Genomic DNA, 23,651 nt, shown 5'->3' with positions numbered 1-23,651 from the left:
TCTGTAGCCCCCCCCCTACCAAAGCCTTGTCATGTAAACCCAATAGACTAGATCTGCCATATTTAATTGATTTTGACATGGAGAAAGCAACTGTAAGAAGAAAAAGTTTAGCCATTGAAATTATGCTTTCAGTCTGTAATTTCTTCACTAAAATACCAAACAAATACATGGCTGAACTTTTGGTACCTGGGCAATACCATATACAATAAAACATCATATTGTCATCAAACAGTGATGAAGTTCAGGTCTTATTTATATTAGATGGGTTTATGTTGTACTCTTAATATTGTACATTCAGTCACCTAGACAAAGATGCATGATGTGTATGTGAATGTTTAGCCACTCTGAAATTCAAAATTCTTAATTTTATTAGTCAAGAAAGCTACCTTGGGCAGGAATATGACTTAAACAAGACATAATAAATAAAACACCTTATCTTAAATAACCTTAGATATAACATCTCATCTATCTTCTGATCTATGTTAGTGTTATTGTATCTTTTCTTCGATGGCCATTATTTTGGGCAGTAATGTTTAAACAAGCTCTGCCCTAATATTGCAGAAAAACCTGGCCATCCTAGTGAAATTTGTACTGGACTCACCTGTTCTGATAAAGTTACTTAAGACAAGTTCTTTACCTAATAATTCCATGTTACTATTTATCATCCTTAGTGGAAAAATCTTTGAGGAAAAACAAGAACAAAAGAGTTCTTAAGCTATATTTAATCAACTGTATGAAGGAGCAAATTGTAGCAGTTTTGGTTCACAAATACTGAGTAGCAATGATAAATCATTTCAGAAAAAAATGTTCTTTCATTTTTATGAACTTAGGTGCTTATCAACACTTCATGGACTTTAGGAATGAATTTTTATGGTCAGCTGCATGAGTGCTATTCCTAAAAGAACTCTGGTAATACTTGTAAAAGTCATTCAGAGCATGTAAGCTGACCTGACACCTAGGGAGAGCACCACAAGGCAGAAGGGCCTGGATAATAGCATCAGATAACAGTATGGTATTTATATGGTGATCTTTCCATTCTCTTCCTCCTATGCAGAGAGAGATTGTTCTCCTGTGGCTTCAATGATAGACTAACAGTGCCTCTGCAATCAAGTGCTTTTATTTAAACAGACTCTCCTCTCTTAAGCTTTGCTGAATGTGTCTTAATTTCACCCTTCTGTAGACAGTCAGTCAAAGACTATCTACCCTTTACTAACACACCTCTTGAAGACCTTTGGCCTAAAGGAGTCTGCAATGGGTCCTGCATGAATGTCTCGATAAATATTTAGTTTATGTTCAAAAGATCAGGTGACCAAAAAAGAAAAAGACAAAGTACCTGCTGAGTGACAGTCCAAAAATTTAGGTGTTCAGGCAAAGCACTTCCCTACCTTCAAGAATACTCTTTAGTTTGAGTGATTTTAATCAATGTCAATTATACCTCCAACATGTTGCTGAACTAGTGTCTTAATGCAGTACTCTGCTGCCTTACTGGAAGTTTACTGGAGAGCGACAGAATGAAATGATTGAAAATTACAAAAATGAGAAAATTACTGTTATTTGTCTTGCTGACAAAGTCACCTACTTTGATGTGGTTTCAGTTTAAGTGGATTGACAACTTCCACTGTTTTCTTAATGGACTGCATTATAAAAGTTTGTTGTATCATGTCACCACACTCATGCTGGAAGATACAACACCAGTACAGAGGGAGAAATGCCTTGAGGTCTTTCAGGATCAGAGCCGCTGATCATGCAGCAAACTCACAGCCAGCTGTAGCACTCTGTGAGGCTCTGCATCCTACCAGGTAAGCCTGTCTGAGGTGCCTTAAAACAGCCTGAGAGATGGCCCTGTAGACAGTCTGTGTATTAGGGCAGACAGACTGCACACAGCCTTATGTGATTTCAGCTGCTCTCATGCCTGTCCATAAGCTGATGTGTTGATGTGGATGAAAAAATCAGTAGTCAGGGTGAAAACAATAAATACTTCAAAGTAAGAATTACATGAGAGCGATAAGCTGCTGTATGTACGTTATTTTCTTTTTAATATAAATGGTATAAAAGACAGGGTACTATCTCAAAAATCTAATGTCAGCTTGTAAAACTCATTTAAAACACATTCAGTGTAGTTGCTAAGGGTATGCTTTAAGTCACTATGTTATATACTATCCTATCCTCAAACAGAATAAATGCAACTGACATAGTCAAGGTGTTAAGTGAAGATATCACAGCTGTGAATGTTGTTAGTTGTAGATTGTGTATGTTTGAAGTAAGTATCAGTTGATTTATATTTTGATCACTTTCCCTGATTTCCTTGTTGAATCATGGTGATCACAGGCTCTTTTCCACATATAGCTTTAGTCATTTAAGAAATTAGCATCCCTGACAGCTTATTACTTCTCCTAGACAGATGTTTCTGCCACCACAGTTGATATGTCATAAAGTTAGTGCAAAATAGATCACCTCTGTTTAAACTGAGAATATCTAGAGCTACAGAATATACAGCTGCTCGCTAAGCATTACCCTGCTGCTGCTCAGTACCAGTGGTTCATGGAAAAGATTCTTGTTTGTGCAGCATGACCCACTTCTCAAAATCAGCTGGCTGTACTCTTCCCTGGGTAAAAAACTGGCTGGATGGCTGAGCCAAAAGAGTGGCAATGAATAGAGTTATATCCACCTGGAGGCCGGTCACAAGTGCTGTTTCCCAAGGCTCAGTACTGGGGTCTGTTTAATATCTTTATCAATGATCTGGATGAGTACACCCTCAGCAAGTCTGCAGAAAACAATGAGTTGAGCAGAAGCTGACCTGCTTAAAGGTAGGGAGAATCTACAGAGAGATCTGGACAGGCTGGATCAATGGACCAAGGCTAACTGTATGAGGTTCAACAAGGTCAAGTACTGGGTCTGTACTTGTGTCACAACAACCCCATGCAATGATACATGCCTGAGGAAAAGCAGCTGGAAAGCTGCCCAATGGAAAAAGACTTGGGGGTGTTGGTCGACAGTTGGCTGAATATGAGCCAGCAGTGTGCCCAGGTGGCCAAGAAGACCAATAACATCCTTACCTGTATCAGAAACAGTGTGGCCAGCAGGGACAGGGAAATGATTGTTCCGCTGTACTTGGCACTGATGAGGCCGCACCTCAAATACTATGTTCACTTTTGGGCCCCTCACTATAAGAAAGACATGGAGGTGCTGGAGCATGTCCAAGGAAGAGCAATGAAGGTGGTGAAAGTTCTAGAGCACAAGTCTTACGAGGAGCAGCTGAGTGAATTGGGGTTGTATAACCTGAAGAAAAGAAGGCTGAGGGAAGACCTTATAGCTCTCCACAGCTACCTGAGAAGTCTTTTCTCCCAAGTAACAAGCACTACGACAAGTGGAAATGGCATCAACTTGCAACATGGGAGGTTTAGATTGGATATTGCAGAATCACAGAATCATCTAGGTTGGAAAAGACCTTGAACATCATCCAGTCCAACCATTAACCTAACACTGACAGTTCCCAACTACACCATATACCTCAGTGATATGTCAACCCGACTCTTAGACACCTAAAGGGATGGGGACACCACCACCACCCTGGGCAGCCCATTCTAATGCCCAACAACCCCCTCTGGAAATAAATGATTCCTAATATCCAGTCTAAACCTTCCCTGGTGCAATTTCAGGCTATTGCCTCTTGTTCTATCGCTTATTACTTAGTTAAAGAGGCTCATCCCCAGCTCTCTGCAACCTCCTTTCAGGGAGCTGTAGAGGGCGATGAGGTCTCCCCTCAGCCTCCTCTTCTCCAGACTAAACACCCCCAGTTCCCTCAGCCACTCCCTGTACGACCTGTGCTCCAGACCCTGCACCAGCTCCGTTGCCCTTCTCTGGACATGCTCGAGTCATTCAATGTCCTTTTTGGAGTGAGGGGCCCAAAACTGAACACAGGAATCGAGGGGCGGCCTCAGCAGTGACGAGTCCAGGGGTCAGATCCCTTCCCTGTCCCTGCTGGCCACGCTATTGCTGACACAAGCCAGGATGTCACTGGCCTTCTTGGCCCCCTGGGCACACTGCTGGCTCCTGTTCAGCTGGCTGTCAATCAACCCCCCAGGTCCCTCTCTGACTGGCAGCTCTCCAGCCACTCCTCCCCAAGCCTGTAGTGCTGCTGGGGGTTGTTGTGGCCCAAGAGCAGCCCCCGGCATTTGGCCTTATGGAAACTCCTCCAGTTGGGCTCAGCCCATGGCTCCAGCCTGTCCAGGTCTCTCTGCAGAGCCTCCCTGCCCTCGAGCAGATCAACACTCCCACCCAACTGGGTGTCATCTGCAAACTGACTGAGGGCGCACTCGATCCCCTAGTCTAGATCATCAATAAAGATGTTAAACAGGAGTGGCCTCAAAACCGAGCCCTGGGGAACACCACTCGTGACCGGCCACCAACTGGATTTAACTCCGTTTACCACAACTCTTTGGTCCCGGACATCCAGCCAGTTTTTTACTCAGCAAAGTGTGTGCCCATCCACGCCACGAGCAGCCAGTTTCGCCAGGAGAATAGTGTGAGAAACAGTGTCAATGGCCTTGCTAAAGTCAAGGTAGACAACATCCAGAACCTTTCCCTCATGCAATAATCAGGTCACCCTGTTGTAGAAGGAGATCAGGTTTGTCAAGCAGGACCTGCCTTTCATGAACCCATGCTGACTGGGCCTGAGCATCTGGTTGTCCTGCATGTGTTGTGTGATGGTGTTTAGGATGAGCTGTTCCATCAGCATCCCAGGCACCGAAGTCAAGCTGACAGGCCTGTCATTTCCCAGATTATCTTTCCGACACTTCTTAAGTATGTGCATCACTGATCGATTTCCAATTTGTCAGGACCTACCCTGTAGGGGAGGAAAACATTATTAGGAAATATTTCTTCACTGAAAAGTTTGACATGCATTGGAACAGGCTGCCCAGGGAAGTGGTTGAGTCACCATCCCTGGAGATATTTAAAAGACATGTAGGTGTGGTTCTTAGGGACATGGTTTAGTGGTGCAATTGGCAATGCTAGGTTAACAGTTGAACTCAATGATCTTAGAGGTCTTTTCCAACCTAAATTATTCTATGATTACAGGACTCTATGATGAAAGGAAACCCTTCTGAAACAAGGAGCTCAGAAGCTGCAAAGCCAAAGGAGGCAAAATGAAACAGCATTCTTTCTTCTGCACCTTGATGCAGAAAGATGTTCAAAGTTCTTCAAGCCAGTTAAAAAAGGGCGCAAAAAGAGATATGACTCTTAGTGCTATTTGTAGTGGTTTTTATTTTACACTGAGTTTTTACTGAATGAAACACTTCAGCATGACTCAGAGCTCTTAGGTCAGTTCTGCAATTTGCAGTAAAGTTCCCTTTTCATTCTTTTTTGTTTACCAATTCTCATGTACATTTCCAGGATCATGACAGATTCAACAATACACACACAGAGCACACACAGACACTCTCACACACAATGTAGACTGGGATTAACGTTCTGTATAGGAGAATAGACTGAATCATATCCTCAGTCAGTACAGATTAATGCTAAGCAGGGAAAAAAAAGTCTAAAATTTCCCGTGTCTTAAGTTGCCCATCAATTGTAGTAGCAGTAATAATATATTATTAACATTGTACATTTTAAAAATGTTGAAATGTCATTGTATAATAATGTATTTGTGGCAAATAGGTGGACTCTTACAAGTATCCCACAGATTTTGAAAACTGGCAAATACTATTTTCAATAAGCTACTGCCCTGTTTTCTGACCTCACCTTTGTTCTGGGTTCTACTTACCTGTTTTCTTGACAAGACATTACTCGCTTTTGTACAGAGAAGTATAAACACCTTGTCTGAAAAGAAAGCAACCCACTACTCATTTTATATGGCAAGGCCTCCTCTCCAACTTCTAGTGATGTGTGGCAAGAGCATGCCCTGAGTCTGCTGACTGGATCAGCTCCCACAGGGGATGTATACTTAAGATACTTGATTTATGGAGTCTGATTCAGAGATTTACAGCAAGTGCCTTAGACCCGACAATACAGTTGTAGCTCCAAAAATTAATAGTGCAGTTTTAGTTATTTCTGGAGCAATAAACAAAAAGAGCCAAGGCCTCCACAGGATATGGGTAGATTCAAAATTAGGTGGAATATGAAGAGCAAGATCAGAAGTTTATATCTGGGGTTTTGTCCTAATTTCCTTTTTAGATAAATAATATTTATTTACAGACATATTTTCTGAAAAATTTGCTTTATTGTGTTTTTTTAAAAAATTCTAAACTGCTAGAATGCTTACTCAGTGACACGGTTTCTAGGAAAGCAAACAAACAATTGAAAAAACAAAACAAATATTTGTTGCTTCTTGACCTAAGTCCAAAATGGAGTTTTTTCTAAGAATGTATTTTTTTTTTCAAGTGCCTACACATACAAGAGTACAGTATCCCAGGAAACTCTTCATGTGGAGTGCTACCACACAGCATTTTTTTTTTTTAAAGAATCATAATATTTAATTGATCTTTTCAGTTAAATAATATGATGATAGAAGTATCAGCACATATACAAAACACATATATTCTGGCATTTCTATCACAATGTTTCTGATTTACTTTTGTTGAGGTTTTGTTATCTGATGTGACAAATGAGCTTTGACTTTGATACATGGAAAGATAATGCTAAATATATACTTTCAAAAATCAATGTATTCGAACATTATAAACAATTTTCACAGAGCTGCAAAGGATATTAATGAAAGCTACATGGAGAGATTAAAGAATATTTTCTGTGAATGGTTCTTTAGACTTAGCTTCAGCAACTGGAAGTATATTGTTTCAACACTATGGGATCAGAACCACATTGGGCCTAAACTGGCACAGTGCCACTAACTCCAGCAAAGATAAGCATATTTATTTATACTTCTTGATACTCTGGACACTACTGTTTATACATTGATTTCCAGGGACACGATTTTATTTCCTTCCCATTCCTCTGATGAACAACATTGTGATGCAAACATAAGATGCCAAGAGTGTGATCTCTTATGAAGAGGATTTTTTCTCCAGCTTTATTAATCTTTCTGAGGAATGTGTACTTGGAGAGAAGAAATGCTTTTCTTTAGTCTCAGATACATAAGTCTTTGAAATTCAGTCTGTAGAGAAAACCCTTTTTGTATTGTACAGAGTCATACTGTGAGCAACAAAGTCCATAAATAAAAGAGTGCCACATAGCTCACAGGTTATCTGTTTAACAACGACAGCTTTGTTCTTCTTTCTAATTTAACACATTTCAGTATGCTAAGGTTCTGCGATTTAATCATTCTTAACAATTGACAAAACCAATTCCCACTGAGATTTGAAAAGCAAGAGCAACCAGAATACAGATCTAAATCAATGTGTGCCCTGCAAGTGGGTTGAAAATTAGAAAAGGTTGGATCCTTTATTTTATTATGTTTAAAAAAAAAAAAAAAGTGGTAGGAAATTTTTTAATTATATAGGCATGCTTAAGTCTCTAACTTCTAGATGTTTCCTGGAATACATTTTCAAAATAAAGGTCTAAAATCTTGGTTCTATTGGCAGCAATGAAATTTTCAGCGTTGAGTTAGATTAAATAATTCTTCATGGAAACTTCAACATGAAATAAAAATATATTCCTTTATTTTAACTGAGTAAGATAAGGTTCATCATTGGTTTTAATTAAGCTTTGGCTTTAGTACACACCAGTTATATGACTGTTAAGTGAATTTATCAGTGGAATGAAATAATTTTAGGGAAAATGATGAATTCTCTGTATATCCCTTCAAGAAGCTGTAAAATTTAATTTGAATTTGTGTTTTTAGTTCTAACTAAGAAGTCTAGCACGTGTTAGGCATTTATCTAAGCATTTTACTAATGGAACTCTTTTAGTAGTCTAAGCACTAATCTTTAATAAACTTTAAACTTTAGTAATCTAAACACCTTGCTGATTCCTATCCTGAAAACATAGTTTTCCCTGGAAACAGCTTAGGGAAACACCTGTTGAAAGGCTGTGACCACTTACTGTTGACAGATGAAACTGTGAAGTTTTAAAACAGCAAAGGAGCTATTGCCAATAATTCAGCAGCTCAAGACAAGCAGAACAAAAAAGCTTTTGTAAGGCAGGGGGGAGATTTGTCAGTTCTCTTATTTTCTCTATGAGATTTACTTAGCAGACCCCTGTTTGGCACATACTTTCTGGAGCAGCATTTGTTCCTAGAGGGCTATTGTTATACCTCTTCAAATCTTGGATCTCATATCAAAGACATAGATCAGTGGCTATTGCTTTTGCTAAAAGAAAAACTACGTCATAATATAAACCAGACAGATATTTGGTCAAAGCATGACCCTCTCTCCTGATGATGTTGTTCCTAACATGAAGGTGGGGAAGTCCTACAGCACAGCACAAGACCTTCAGTGAACTGGGCAAGCACCAACTTCAGAGCTTTAGACATGTGAGGCTTGTTGCCCTGAATGCTTGTGAAACCCCAGAGGAAGGCGTGAATGTTCAAAAATTGTTCAGGGAGGAACACAGTCTTCAAAAACACCGCTGGCAACATCTCTTAGAGATATGGAGCAGTAGCCATAAAAGGAAGATTTTTATTTTTAAAAAGTTGTCAATGACATTTCACTTTTCACTTTTATATATATTTTTAAAATATTATAGTATTTTTCAGTGTTAATGTGTCCTGATGTCAAAATCATAGGATAATAAACACAGAAATATAGTGTTTAGTCCAACCTATTATTTCATGTTATAATATAATCTTAATTACTCATGTCATGAAGGATATGTAAAATACTAGGAGTAACACAACAAAAAGAAACAAAATTAAATATTTAAAATATAATATTTATAAATCATATTCAATAAATTATCCAAATTCCATATGTCTATTTTATTTTTCTTTGAATTCATGAGAATATAAGGTTGAACTTGTTCTAACAGGAATAAAAATCTCATAGGAAAAAGACAATTCAGCTACAAACAGAGCAATCTATATTTTTAATACCTCCAACCTGAACTTCTATAACTATACAAAGTACTAAAACTTCAGTATTGCTGTAACTATTTCACTAGAGTATTGTGAAAGACAATGTATGCATTAAGATACTGAAACCTATTTTACCATGAAGTTCAATAAAACTGATGTTCTCTTGCTGTGTTCAGTTGGAAATATAAGTTTTATTTACAAAACAAGTGTTCTATAGCAGTTTTTAATAATTTATAAAAGCAAATGAAAGTGCTTCATTGGCTTTAATACATTTTGCATAAGAGTTTAAACAGTTGTGATTTACTAATGGGGTATATAGACAAGAGTATAAGCCTTCAGCTCTGCTCATGTTGATTCAAAGAACACAGGTCAACTAAAAAGAGCTCAGGTGATTGTGATCAGAAAAGTCAGAGATTTGCAAAATATGACCTATAAAGAAAAATGAATGAATAGTGATTGCTTAATCTAATTAAAAAGAGCAAAGAAGGAGATAACAATCTTCATATATATAAAAGGTTGTTGCAAAGAGGGAAAAAGTAATCTATTTTCCATATTCATGGAGAATAGAAACAAAATGGAATTATGTAGGATCTGCAAAATTAGACTTGGTGAAATTTTTCAATGGTAAAATTAGTGATGCCCTAGAGCACTTGGATGAAGACAGTTATGGGCTTTCAATAAACAGAGGTCCTTTGAGGACATCAGAATAATACAGAAGAGCTGCTCTGCAGAAATTGGGGATGGTTTCGTCTGGTCTCTTTGAAACAGGGATATTATGTGCATAATGAAAAGAATTAGGATGATTTTGCTCTGCAAGAAATGTGAAGAATACACAAAAAAAAATCTATAAGATTATTTTAAATGTTTGACTAAATAAAACCAGACACAGATAAAACCAGAGATCTTAATTCTGACTTGTTAAATATAAAAAGGGACTGATCTCATATTTGTTACCAAAACCAGTCCCAAAGAACTCTATGAACCTGCAAAAAGGCGGTGGAGTAAAAAACCTGTTCATTATGGTCTGTATAATGTATGACTTGGAGCTTAGTTTACATGTTTGCTAAGGTATTCTGGTTCTTTTTAATTAATATATCATCAAACTGTTGCATTTTGGCCTCTAATTTGTGAATAAAAGCCTTTGCAACATACAAGTATAAGAAATAGACTGAAAACCAATGCAAATGATTCTACTTTACTTACAAATACTTTTTAAAATACCAAAGAAAAGGTTTTTTACTTTTTAAAATTAAATTGATTTTGATTACATGTAGGTAATTTAATCTCATTACCTTTTCAAAACTGGTTCAATTTACAGATCTCAGGGATATGAATGTAAATTGGAGAGGAAGTGAAAGCAGTAGGTAGGTAACTGTGGTGACAGCTCATTTCTGCTGACACTAGGGACAGTAAGACATCAATTATGGGTAAACTGTACTTGACATTACTGATGAAGCAGAATATGACAAAAAATTCCAATATCTTTTTCATTTATTTAATAGATTCATGGACTTTTCAGGCCAGAGGGGGGACCATTATGATCACATCATCTGACTGCTTCTATTACATAAGCCATACAACTTTCTTGAATTAACTTCTGTGTCTGATCTGGAATATAAATTGTTCTAATATTTTTAAATGTGAATTATTTCTAATCGAAATATGTCTATCTACAACTTTCATGTGCTATAATTCGTTATGCATTTTCCTTCTAGATTTGAGAATCCTCTCAATACAGTTTTATTCCTTATATGATTTCTTATCAACTGCAATCAAATCACACTTAACAAGTGGGGGAATCAACGTGGAGTTCATGAATTTTGGTTTTTTCTGTGAAATCTTTATATATGGGCAAATTTTACATCACTATTGGGATTTTCTGCTTTGCTCTACTAACCTTATGCCTCAGTTTTGAGGAGACATTGTCACAGAACTAAAACAAACAAATTAGGAAACATTATTTTAAAGTGGAAACAAACTAATGGAGCAGAAACTAAGAGCAATCTATCTGTTCAACCATCAAATTAACAGCTGATCAACTAGTCTAAAACATCTATTGATCTCATCAGTCAGATTGTTTCAGGAAATGGTTCTTTTTAACTTTTGGGTTCTCAGTGTGGAAATGTTCCATCCCCACATACACTGTTGGGTGGACAGCCTGCTTGACAACACCACGTGACAGAATGTGACAAAATTGTCTCATTATTTAAATAACACTGGGGAAAAGCCAACAAGCATCTACCCAGAAAAAACAACCAAAGATTAGCCAGATTGACCCCAGTTGTCTGGGACAATCCAGAAAAACAGAGACAGCATGAAAGAATGTGAAGGGATGCCCCAGGATGGAGTAGAAGCTCCAGCGCCCAAGAGCATTGGGTTGGTGTAGGGAGCTCTTGTGGGACAGCAGACCTCCAGAGGGCCCCACAGGAATCCCACAGAGTAGCCTGCTGGGCCAGTGAGCAATGGCACAGGAGAAAAGTGAGGAATCCCATCTATGAGCAAGGCAATGTGTGTAGGTTTATATTTGGTTTTGTGTTCGTGTGTGTCTGCACCTACACCACCAGCAAACACTTGCACTGCTCTGTGATCCTGCCATACTTCCATTGTTCTTGACTGTTTTTGCTAGAGGGAATTAAAGGCTGTGTGCATCAAAAGTTTAAAGGTATTTCCAGAGTTTGCATTTCCCTCCCTGAAACACTCCCAATCACTCCTAGACAGCAAACATGAGCAAGAAGTACAGCTCTGGTGTACTGAAATAGAAGAGGATGAGCAGAATTACACCACACATAGTCAAAAGACACTAAGAACCAGACAGCACATTTTAGAATAGACATGCTATGTTCAAAAAAGACTCTAGGTACATTGGCCAACTTCCAGTGAACTCTGAAAAAGGTGAGGAAACATAAAAAGACCCATATTTTTTAATGTTTTGACAAGAACTGATATTCTGTGTAGTAACTAAAGCCAAATGACTTTGCTCAAAACCTCTTCAGGCCTGTTCACAACATATTTCCATTATTACAGACCTAATGCAGATAGCATGTGTGGATTACAAGGAAAGGTATAGTTAAGGTTGTCAGAGATGATCCTGGAACCAAGAGCAGCTCAGCTATGAGGTACCACATGCAGAAAGGAACATCAGTGCGTGTAACAGTCATTTTAGAAAGGACAGAGATTTGGCAGGACATCCTTTCAAAGAGCAAGGAAAGCTTGAGAGCACAAAACTGTACTCTGATGAGCATCCAGCTGTGAAGAGCTATGAATGTTATAGATACAGTTCTTAACCTTTCATTTGCTAAATTTATAGTTTAAGCTCCCTGAGTCCCTCACAGTCCTTTAATAATCCTCCTGGCTTTCACTTAATCCTCTCCCATTTATCAATGCCCTTTCTGAATTGTGGATTTCAGAACTGAAAGCAAGAACCACACAGGGAGAAACACAGAGGTAGCATAATTAATTTCTACTCAATATTCTCATGTTTATGTCTCACATTTGCCTTTTCAATGTGGAGTTGTATTGAGTGTTCATGCTTGGTGTGACTTCTTGCACCTTTTTAAGAGTCGCTGCTCTTCAGGACAGCATTTGTAGCCTCAAAGCATGGTTTCTATTAAAACCTCACTAGACCAAAATGTGATTTGGCTATGCTGAATTGTATATTATATATTTATACTATACTTACCAAACAACATACATTTCCCTGCTAAATACTACTTTTGATATTCCTTTATGTGTCTGTGTGTGCATATGCTATAAATTCACTCAATAACAATTTTGTTTTCTCCAAGTCATTGATAACAGTTTTTAATAACAAAAGGTCAAGAACTGGTACTTAAAGACTTCACAAACATCAGTAAGAAAGGTAGTGTCTAATCAACATGAACTCTTCTATTGACTGTTTCATCTGGCTTCTTAATCAAAATATCATGCTGTAGCAAACCAAACAATTTACAGAAATGGAAGTAGTAAATTGCACTATTGTTGTTATCAATAAATTTAAAAGAAAATTTAATATACATGTAGACCTCATAAACCCAGGCTGCCTACTATTCTTATCACTCAAGCTTTCATTATTTTGATAATTATATATTTATTGTAAAAATGCCAAACCACCTAGCTGCTAAGCATTCAGGAGTTCACATACAAGACAGCATGGCATTAATGTTCAATCATCATTAGCACTTTCAGGCAAACAGCAGAAGACATAGACATCGGTCAACTTATAGTGTCTCAGAATTATTATACTTTCCTCCGTCAGTCTTCAGTTAGATAGTGATGAACACAGAAAGAATTAACCTGAAATTGGAAAAATAAAATAAAGGAAGATAAAACTACTACAGTTAATTTTTTTTTTTTTTTTTTTTTTTTTTTTTTTTGGTATCTGATAATTCACAGCAGGAACAAAAAACAGAGAAAAGAACATTCAGGGGGGATCCTCTCAATGTATATGAATACCTGAAGGGAGAGTGCAAAGAGGATGGGGCCAGGCTTTTCTTCAGCAGTGCTCTGTGGCAAGACAAGAGGCAACAGACACAGACTGAAGTGCAGCGGGTTCCCTCTGAACATCAGGAAATTCTTTTAATGTGAGCTTGATTAACTACTGGAATAAGTTGACCTGAGAGTTCATGGAGTGTGTCTCCTTAGAGATATTCAATTACTGTCTGGACACTCTCCTGGGCAACTGGCTTTAGGTGGTCCTGCTTGAGCAGTGGGGTTGGACTAGATGATCTCCAGAGGTCCCTTCCAACCTCAACCAATCTGTGATTCTGTGATATACCTTTAAGGAGACACAGCTGGTCATCACTTTCATCACTAATTCTTACTGCACCCTGTGAAAATGCCATCACATCTATGATTATATATTGTTTAAATTTTGGACCATTACAATATAAATACTGAAGCAAAATTCCTTGACATAGTTTACCTATCCAGACCAGAAGTACCTCAGAGAGTGTGTTGCATTTCTTAGTAGAGGGAAATGTTATTTTTTACTATAACAACCTTTGCACTGTCAGATTTCTTGTTCCCAACTGTTCTCAGCTATATTCTCTTTCCTCTAGTTGACATAGTAAAGTGGGGGCAATTCTCAGCTAACCAAGTTTCTACTTGATAAACAAACCTATTTTATCTATTGCATTTTAAACAAAATCATTTATTTTGTAAGATTGTTCACATGAGATTTTTCTTGCCTGGGGTTCAGCATACCTTTGGTCTGTGGTGGAGAATTGATCAAACCAGAAACATTTCAGAAACAATATTAAAAATCACTAAGCTAGAAAGAAAAAAATACAAAATGGGAGAGACTATATATATTCCTTCATAAATATTCCTACGGTAAGGGCCATATAAGGATTCCAGAGAAATAAAGCAAGAGGAACAGATATTAAAAAACAAAAATACACTGGGAAAGACTAAAACCTGCCTCACAATAATCTAGAAAGCTAGATAATGTAACATCATGGAGCCTATCAACTTTTAAATGACTGCATGATATTAACACAACCTGATGCTAAAATCTGTATGTATGAAACGAAAAATAATTTGTGCAAATTGGAACTGATGAAATTAGCAAACACAGTATAGAACATGTCAAGAAAATGAAAATAATGTTATGGACCTAAATAACATCCACTTTCTTCTTAAAAATATGCTCTTCTGTATCTGATAATATCATTTTACTTGAGCAAAATTAAACAAAACCAAACTTAGTTTGATCTATGAGATGATATACTTAATTTGTTCATATACAAATTTCTCCATATGGTGAATGATAAAGGAAATCATGTCCATCATTTCTTTAAGTTATGTTCCTCTTAACTGACAATATATTTTTTTTTATATATATGTTAATGTGACAAAACTCAGCCTAGCTCAGCTCCTAGAAGTGAACAAATTCCACCACCCACAAAAAAAGACTAATCTAAAACTGTGAATAGACATTAAGAAATTTTCAAGACTTATTTTTGTGCTTACTAGGGAAAAGAGAGAGAGCAACACACAAGCTTCAAACACATCCCCTGATGAATTAACTAAAGTAACATGATGTTGGCTGTTCAAGAAACAGTATTTTCTTTCCTTTCAGGTAGAAACATATTCCTCATAGGCAAGCTTTATACTTCACAGGGCCAGTCGTCTCACAATGACCTAGGGAGAAACATTCCTGGAGGCTCTAGTCCAGTGTTCACCATGATGAAACTGGAAAGCTATGTGCTATGGCAGGAGGAGGAAGATCACAAATGGTACAAAACAAGTTTGCAATTAACTCAGTTTCAAAGCTACATTTTACAAGCTGTTTAAGTTGTGATACACATATCTAAAGCACTACTTGTCACTCACATTTCACTTCTTAAAGTTTGTTTTTGTTTAAATGTTAAAATTCTGAAATTGTGTTTAGGATGAGCACTAGCATTCAGCAGCTGCAAGCTGTTAACATATGATCTCTTCCTGCTGTGAAAACAGCAATCCTACAGAAATGCTTACAAAATGCATAGAGCAAATCATTTAAACAAAGCTTTCAAATACATTTCTTCAAACATTAGGGGAAAAATACATTCAAGAAATGGTAAGATTACTTCAATATATATTTTATTGCTAAAAGTATTCCCAAAAGCACTTCTGCAAATTGCTCACAAGCAGTTCTTTGAAAATATCCATTGCTACTGGCATTGGTTAATTTTGATCAAATATATCTTCAGTTACCCAGAGGGAGGATATGGAAAAGATGGTGCCAGACTTTTCTCAGATATAGATATTGAAAGGAAGAAAGGCAATGGGCACAACTTTCAATGTAGACAATTCCGATTAAACATAGGAATTTTTTCACAGCGAGGGTAATTCAACACTGAACAGTGAGTCAACTGTGCAGTGACACTGGGTGGTAACGTTAGCAAGAAATAACCAGCCGAGTTAATCAGGCACAATGAAATAACTGGAAACGATGGACAAGAGTGAAGCAATGTTACTGTAGCATGAGAAAAATGGTGAGGGAAGAGAAGATACTTTGAATGATGGAGTTGCAGAAAGATGTATCATCAAAGAAAAAGAAAATAAAAGCAAAAGTCAAAGATGCAAGATTAAGATTAAAAGGAAAGTTTAGACAGTTGCAATCAAATGAAAAATATAACAAATGAAGGTAATACTGAGTGTTAACTAATTCAGATGGAAAATAGAACTAATCAAAACAATTACAGTGATTTGTTAAAGATGAGATCTCATATCAGGTGCAATGTGACCTGGTGATCATTAAAATGATAGGTATATTGATTAAGTCTTTAGAATGGAACAGAGACATGTTTGCAAAAGTCTTTCTACTTTTAAATTGACTTAACATTACACAAAAAAAAGAGAAAATATCAATTATATATCCCATTTAAATGGAGTTATCAAGTTGAAAGAAAAGCTGAAATATGAAAGTTTGCTCCAGCTTTTATATATGACAATAAAAGACACCTGTCTGATTTAAAAAAGAAGAATATATTTCCAAGTATCCATTTGCAAGTCCTTTTCAATAAAACTGTCTGTAAGGACCAAAGTCTTGCCCTACTACTGTCAATGGAGTTCTTGAAAATTTCTTTTAATATATAAAAGCAAAGTCCTTGCTCTGCAAAATAAGCTCTCTGTAACATAATTTCAAAAGATCCTTGCATTTGGGCAAATGTGGAGGCCTGCATAAGTTATTGTGCAGACTTAGGCATGTTAGAAAATTATACTGCCACTTTGCTTGTTATGTCCTAAGTGATTTACTGTCAATACTACTCAGAGAGGACCAGTAACAGTTCTTACACTGTAATATAGCTGTAAATAAAGCTAACTAAATATTTACATAGTTGATCTATTTCATTTCCACATATTTTTTAGCTCAGACACCACTCCAAGTGTGTAAAATATCTACTTTAAAAAAAAAAAAAATTATAAGAAATGAAATTACACATGATTCAAGGCTCAGTTCTGCTATCACAAGTTCCCTATGGTAGGTACTAACAGCTTCATAGATGTAAAGTAGTTCATATGGTACCCATATGTCCTTACCCTTGTAACCAATTACTGTCTATTGTAGGATGGAGAACTTTTTTTCCTAATTTGCTTTGCTGCTTTTACTAAATCACAAAGCCATATGTTCTTCCTCTATGTGGATCTTGACCTTGCTCTAAGCTTAAATCAATAGCTACTTAGCCTCTGCAGTCACACTAGGATTGGGCCCATAAGTCCTTCTCAGTTTTGTTGCTATATGAAAACTCTTTTTTAGTGAATCACTCATCCTTTCTTAGCAGATTCTGTCTCCTGGATGAAAAAAAAAAACCTCTTCGCTTCAGCTGCCTCTGAGGCTCTTTGTTGAAACATCCTTTCTTCTGCTGAAATGCCTCCTGTGAAACTTCTTTCTTCCACACAGATGTATATGTCCTTTTCTATTGTGAAATATAAGCCTACTTAAACTTCCATGAAGAGAAATGTTATGGCACAATGTACTCCTTAAATTCCTGATTCATGCTAAAAGGGCTGTAAAAATTAGTTAAAATCTTCAGTTTTAGCATAATGCAAACAAAGTTATCTTCATATGACCCAGCACTAACTTATATTTTATTGTTTCTTTTTCAGGGTAACCACTGGACTGTAGATTGTGAGAATAAACAGTAATGGGTCTGCTGCAATTAATTTCCCTTGAACTAGGAAATTCAGACACTTCTAGTGCCCCACGTTTTGAATGTCTTTCTTGTGTGCTCTTCCAAACTCTACCTACTCAAAATAAGGGGACAAGAAATTTGTCGGGGAAGGCAGCTGGGCTGCCAACAACCTGATTGAAGAGGAGTTTGACCTTGACAAGATTCCGATACCCTTGAGAAAGGGAAGCTTTGCTTCAAGCAAATCACTTTCCAAGGAGCTGCTGAACACACAGCAGGATGAAGTAAGCATGGAGGAAACTGATAAAGGTTATCCAATGAGAATGTTAAAAACAACTTTTTGACCAATTATATTGTGACACTCTGGCACCTGAAATACATAAAACTGCACACTTTTAGTAATAAACAAAAACTAGCTGCTTATTCACCCATGTGAGTGTGTGTGTGTGTGTCACTTTGTCCATCTCTACAGTGACAGATATTTATTACATGTACTGTACACCCTGAGCTAAGCCTACACAATCTCACTATTGTCATGCTATGAGTAAGGTAAACTTGCCCATTTATGCAGAGGTTTCACTTGTAAGTATTTTTCTTTAAATGCTGAAATCATAGATCTTTAAAAAAGAGGGACACAGGGAAGAAGGGAGGAAATAAAACCCACTGTAGACATACTGTGAAATCCGAGAGAAGTACAAGAAATATTTCTGTCTCGTATTTTAGTTGTCTTCAGTTGAAGATGCATAAAAGTGGGCCTTAAGTCATCAGGAACCAAAATCCAGTGAGAAAGTATACTATTCTTTACTTGCAATTTTTATATCCAATATATAATTAGACCACAGTGAAAAGGAGCAGTATAGGACTATGTCAAAAAACTTCATAGGGGCTTGTAATTTCTTTATAAACTTTAATGCCATTGTTTAAAGGAACAAGTTTCCTTGTGATCTTTGCCTCATATCTCACTAACACAACTACTGCATGATATATTTTTCAAGATCAATAGCTTCACAGAATCACTCCTTATTTCAAATTAAAAAACAAACAAACAAAAAAACCCACCCCCCCCAAAAAAAAAAAAAAAAAAAAAAAATCACAGCTGTTATCAACCAAGAAAACAGAAAATTTGTCTACAAGTTAATCTGCTATGATATTGAATGGTACTAAATAAGGTTTCTTCATTTTCAATCCCAAATACATCAAATAGTTGCTCTTTTGAAGACGATATTTTTTCTCCTTATTCTGACAGATCATCTGTGGATTTAAAATAATACAGAAATAAAACTTTCTTGCAGTTCAGAAATTCTCTCATCTCTGTTTGAAATTACATAACCGTCTCATTCAAAAACCCTCTGGAAAATACTTACCTAGAGATTTGTGTGTTTGCAGTTTTTTTGAATAGATCAAATGTGCCACTCTGTATGTTTCTTAAATCTTTCTTACAGGGGAAGTCACAGAATTGATAATACTTTTTTTTACTGTGAACTAAAAAAATAGAACCTCTCTAAACAACCTCTGTAATCAACAGTGCCTATACACTGAATAACACAAACTAGTTTGAATTGGGCCAGTTCATGGTTGTTTTTTTATTATTTGCTCCTTTCTTTTTCCTCCTCTACATTCACCTTAATGATTCTAAGTCATCATTGATTGATGCCGTGAGGACTAGAGAAAGCTAATGAAACTAAAAACATTCACCTGAAAAATATCCAGATAAAATTACAACTGTTATTTACCAAGTATTGGGTCTTGCTGAAGACAGTTGTTGCTTATTCAGAAAATCAGTCTGCTGTTAAACCAGTCACAATCCAGAAGGAAATTCTGATCCAAAGATATTATTCTATATGCTGCAACCTGCTTTACTATTCATGGCCACTACCTTGCTTTCTTAGGCTTGATTTGTGGCTGTACTCCAAGCTCAGAAAAAGCATCCAAGAATGGAGTGTGAGAGGAAAGAGTGTATGAAGGCACCAGGCAGGAGAGGAGAGTCTGTAACTGATACAAATCATACTCGAGAAGTAGAAATGCACTTCAGCAGGAGCGTTCAATGGAAGTGGTGCCAGAGTGTAAATAAAGGCAGCCAGAAGAGTCTCCAAGAATGAGAGAAGTCAGACCATCAGGAGTCTTATTTCAGCAAATGGAAAGAGGAAAGGAAAACCTGAAAATTTAGGAATTAAAACAACGACATAGCCTCAGTTGAAAGAATGGCTGTTTGATTTGTCTTAAACCTGCTGAGCATCCTATATGGAAGTTTAGTTTATCTATCAAATCCTGTTCTCAACTTAGTTAACTGAAAACTTGTGTCTAGATTAGAGCAGGTCAGTGGGTCTTTGAGGTGATGAATACACTATGTATTTGAGCAGCAAATTGGCAGAACAAAGTGCCAGCCCTATACAGAATTACTACTTATTATATCCTTCTCCATCATCTTAAGCTCAACACTATACACCTCTGCATCACAGAGTATACCTGGATGTGACAGATAGTCACTTTGAAATGTCAAGACTTCTGTATTTCCTTACTAACAAGAGTGATTGCAAGTTCCTTGATGCATTTCCCATCCAGATGGCAGCAGTTGCTAAAATTTTATTATTTCCTTTCTCATTCATACTATGTGCTGCACATTGCTGATTCTGTTACTTTTCCTTTTCTTCCACTGCAGTACAGAAGATATTTAGTGATCCAGACAAGACAAACTGAAGAATTTTAGAGATTAATTATCTCACTGAATGACAGTATGAAGTCCTTAGCAAGTCCTTCCTTTCCCCACTCACTTATCTCCCTCAAAAATATAATGAAATGTTTTAATCACCTAGGCAGAGTGAAGCAAAGAGGAAAAGCTTTAGTGAAAGCATCTAGATAATGTCTATTATTCTACGAGAAGAAGGCTTGTGAAATAGGTGTCAGATATTTATACCCAGTACTCATCTTAATAGGAAGTGGGTCATGGCTAACATAAAAGTAAATGCTTCAGAATAATCATTTTAAGAGGGTGTGACTGTCTGAGAAATTAAAATATATCAATTCTAAGCAGTTATAAAAATCTACTTGTAACCAAATGTGTTCCAATAAGCTGCTTGTGCTTAATATTTTATTTAAAGGTTAGCATTCTCAATATCTACCATAATCTAGTTTTCTAAGAATAAAACAGAGCTGCATATAGAACAGTGGGGGGGGGGGCACGTTATTTTTCATGACTATCAATAGATAACTGAAGTATGCAGTCTTTTTCCTGAGCGTAGACAGTAGGGGAGATCTTGTTATTTCTACTTTCAAAAGCTTGTCTAAATCTATGTTTTTTACAAAGGATTACAGGATTAATATGAACAGGAATATTTTCAGAAGTATAATTTTTAAAGGAGGGGGTTGCTAGTTTAAAGTTTGAAGGCACTACCTCACTGAACAAGCTGAGCAAAAAGGCAAATGTACATCTTAACAAAATTGAGTCAATTGAGTCTCTCTGATCTTTATTCCCAAATTTTAACTACCTTTAGGTAACATTTTTAACAATGGTAAAGCAATAGTTTTATGTTTTAATATTGAGAATTCCTGAAAATAAATTACCAAGATTTCTAGGCAAATATTTTTAAAATAACAAAAAAAAAAAATCTACAAATGAGGCAACAGTATTCCTCATTTTTCATTTAGATCTTTCTATCCTGTTTCCATATATTCAGGAAAATTCTATTAGTACAAATATATCAGTAATAAGTATAAGTATATATCAGAGAAAGAATTGGCTGTTGAAATTATTGAAAGCAAATAGAATACAGTCAAAAGCTTGCCCCATGTTCACAAAATGCCCGAATATTGTGATGAAGCTCTATTTGTTATGCCTGATTAATGAGCATTTGCAGAGTCTTCATTTTACAGTTTTCACATAGAAATTTCAAATTGACAAACCTTTAACAGATTTTGCAAACTACACCCAGAATATTTGTCTTATCTTCTTAAACATGACTGGGATATAATTCACTATTACCTTGTTGACTAGGTGTTGAAGGCTATGATTCATTTCACACATCACTGTTCATTAAAATAACATGTACCTGTGCTTTGGTTTGTACCACTTCAAAGCTCAACTACTTTCATGGTCATACTCAACTAAATTCACGGTCAATTAGTTTAACTGGATGCATAACTGTTGGAAAACTACATAGGTTTCTCACTTTTTTGTATTTTGTGTTTACATGAAATTAGGACCTCATAAATCAGTCACAATACAGTGAATTAGTTGTTCTCCATTTCCTCCACATAGTGGAAAAATATATGTTATTTTCTTTTAACTTGGATGTGAAAAAAATCTCTCTAATACTTAATTTCTTTCTGTGAGCTGGTAAATGGTGTAGAAACTCAAAATTAAATCTCCTAATGAAACTCCATGTAAGTATATTTCTCCAGGACTTACAGAAGTGAGGAACTGAAGGTTGTTTACTGTGTAAAGCCTATACTCAGAAGACTGATCCCTCATGCTCATGTTGTTGGCCTTCCCCTCCACGGCTGTAGACTTTTTTCTAGTAATAAATATAAAAGATATTAAAATTGAGAAAAACATTTAATTTCTTATTCCTTAGAGATATAGTCATCTTATTGACCAGAAAAATAATCTTGTCTATCACTCATTTTTACTTGTGTTTTTTGATTAACTTGAATGTTTCATACAGAACTAGTATAGTACTTTTTAGTATGTGCAGGTGGAGTTAGTGTTAATTTGCTTAATATTTCAGAGCAAGTATAGTTCTGCAATTGGGAATGGTTGCAGAGGGACCTTAGTGTCCAAGACATCTGTTGAGCAACAGATATGCATAAACACTGATCAGTTAAGAGAATCTTAAGTCACACAGAGGGCATTGGATGATCCAGAAAGTAAACAACCTGGGTAACAATACAAGCCAAACTCATCCTTTCTTTTGAATTCAGCAAGGCACTTTCTCAAGGGAACTCTTGGCCAGGACAAAATGTGTATCTTTAAAAGATACACCATATTCATTTGTGATCTTACATTATGAGTCTTTCTATAGCTCCTCCGGTAAAAATTGTATTTTCTAGAACAAATTTTAGAGGGACTTTACTTGAGGAAGGAAACGTTAACACGGGAGGATCCATCCAGACATCTTTATTCAAATGAAAAATGGTAAGTAGCTATTTTTTTTCCTTTAAGCTCTGTTCTTCACCATGTGCATTTTTTACTCTTCTAACAGTCTTCAAGAGACCTTGTTTGTTCAAAACTTGTACATCCAGATATCTAAACTAGGCTTAGTTGTTGGGTTGGTGATACAGACAAATACAAATGTCGAAAAAAACGAGAACATACAAAACCCCCTACAAATCACAGCCATAGTGTTTTAGTTGAACTTCAAATATGTCAAAATGGTTTTGACAAGATTTTAAAGACAGATTCCCTTTAGCAGGCCCTTTATTGGTTTTTTTTTTTTTTTTTTTTTTTTTTTTCTACCTTTGTGTTAGCAGACCATGTTCCTGAAGGGATTTCAATACTCTCTGTAAAATCTCATTAGCTATGCATAGATATCATTACAAACCCAGATTCTTCAGAAGACCTTGTGCTTTAATTTTTCAGCTAGTGCCTAGAGCAAGACAGAGAGACAAGTCAAGCATTTAAAAGGCTATTGTTTTGTTTGTTTGTTTGTTTGTTTGTTTTTACTATATTTATGATTTAAGTTAAACAAACCCAGGAAAATATAGGGCAGAAATACCATCTCAGAAACTTTAACTAGAATTGTGTTCTGAATTAGATCAACATTAAATTGCTTGATATTACACCACCACAAAGTCTGGACAATTTGAATGTCTGTTCATGAGTCATTTTTCTACAATGCAGGCGGTATCATATGATGCCCTGCTATATCACACAGTTTGTGAAAGAAGACAACAAACTGTAACCTTATGAAATAAATAATGTGGCTATATAGCTTGGACCCTAAAGGGAACACTGCTATTCCAGGAATAGTTTCCATGAATCATGGTGGCCAGGATTTTAATTAAAGCCAAACTACTGTTGAAGTGAAAGAAGTTTAGGTATTTCATTAGACCAATCAATTTTCCTC

The 23,651-nt window shown here is 36.4% G+C and overlaps 1 long non-coding RNA gene across 1 annotated transcript; it reads right to left on the bottom strand.

Annotated features, from left to right (window-relative positions):
- Positions 1–896: 896 nt before the first annotated feature.
- On the bottom strand, positions 897–17,958 carry LOC113491049. Its single transcript, XR_003400339.1, has 4 exons — positions 17,859–17,958; positions 12,989–12,996; positions 8,418–8,424; positions 897–906 (listed from the first exon to the last, which is right to left on the bottom strand). It is a non-coding gene; the product is annotated as an uncharacterized LOC113491049 (long non-coding RNA).
- Positions 17,959–23,651: the final 5,693 nt, after the last annotated feature.

This window comes from Athene cunicularia, assembly GCF_003259725.1.
Source record: "Athene cunicularia isolate RWA chromosome 1 unlocalized genomic scaffold, athCun1 chr1_part1, whole genome shotgun sequence".
NCBI lineage: Eukaryota > Metazoa > Chordata > Aves > Strigiformes > Strigidae > Athene > Athene cunicularia.
This window is presented reverse-complemented; position numbering and strand designations above follow the sequence as displayed.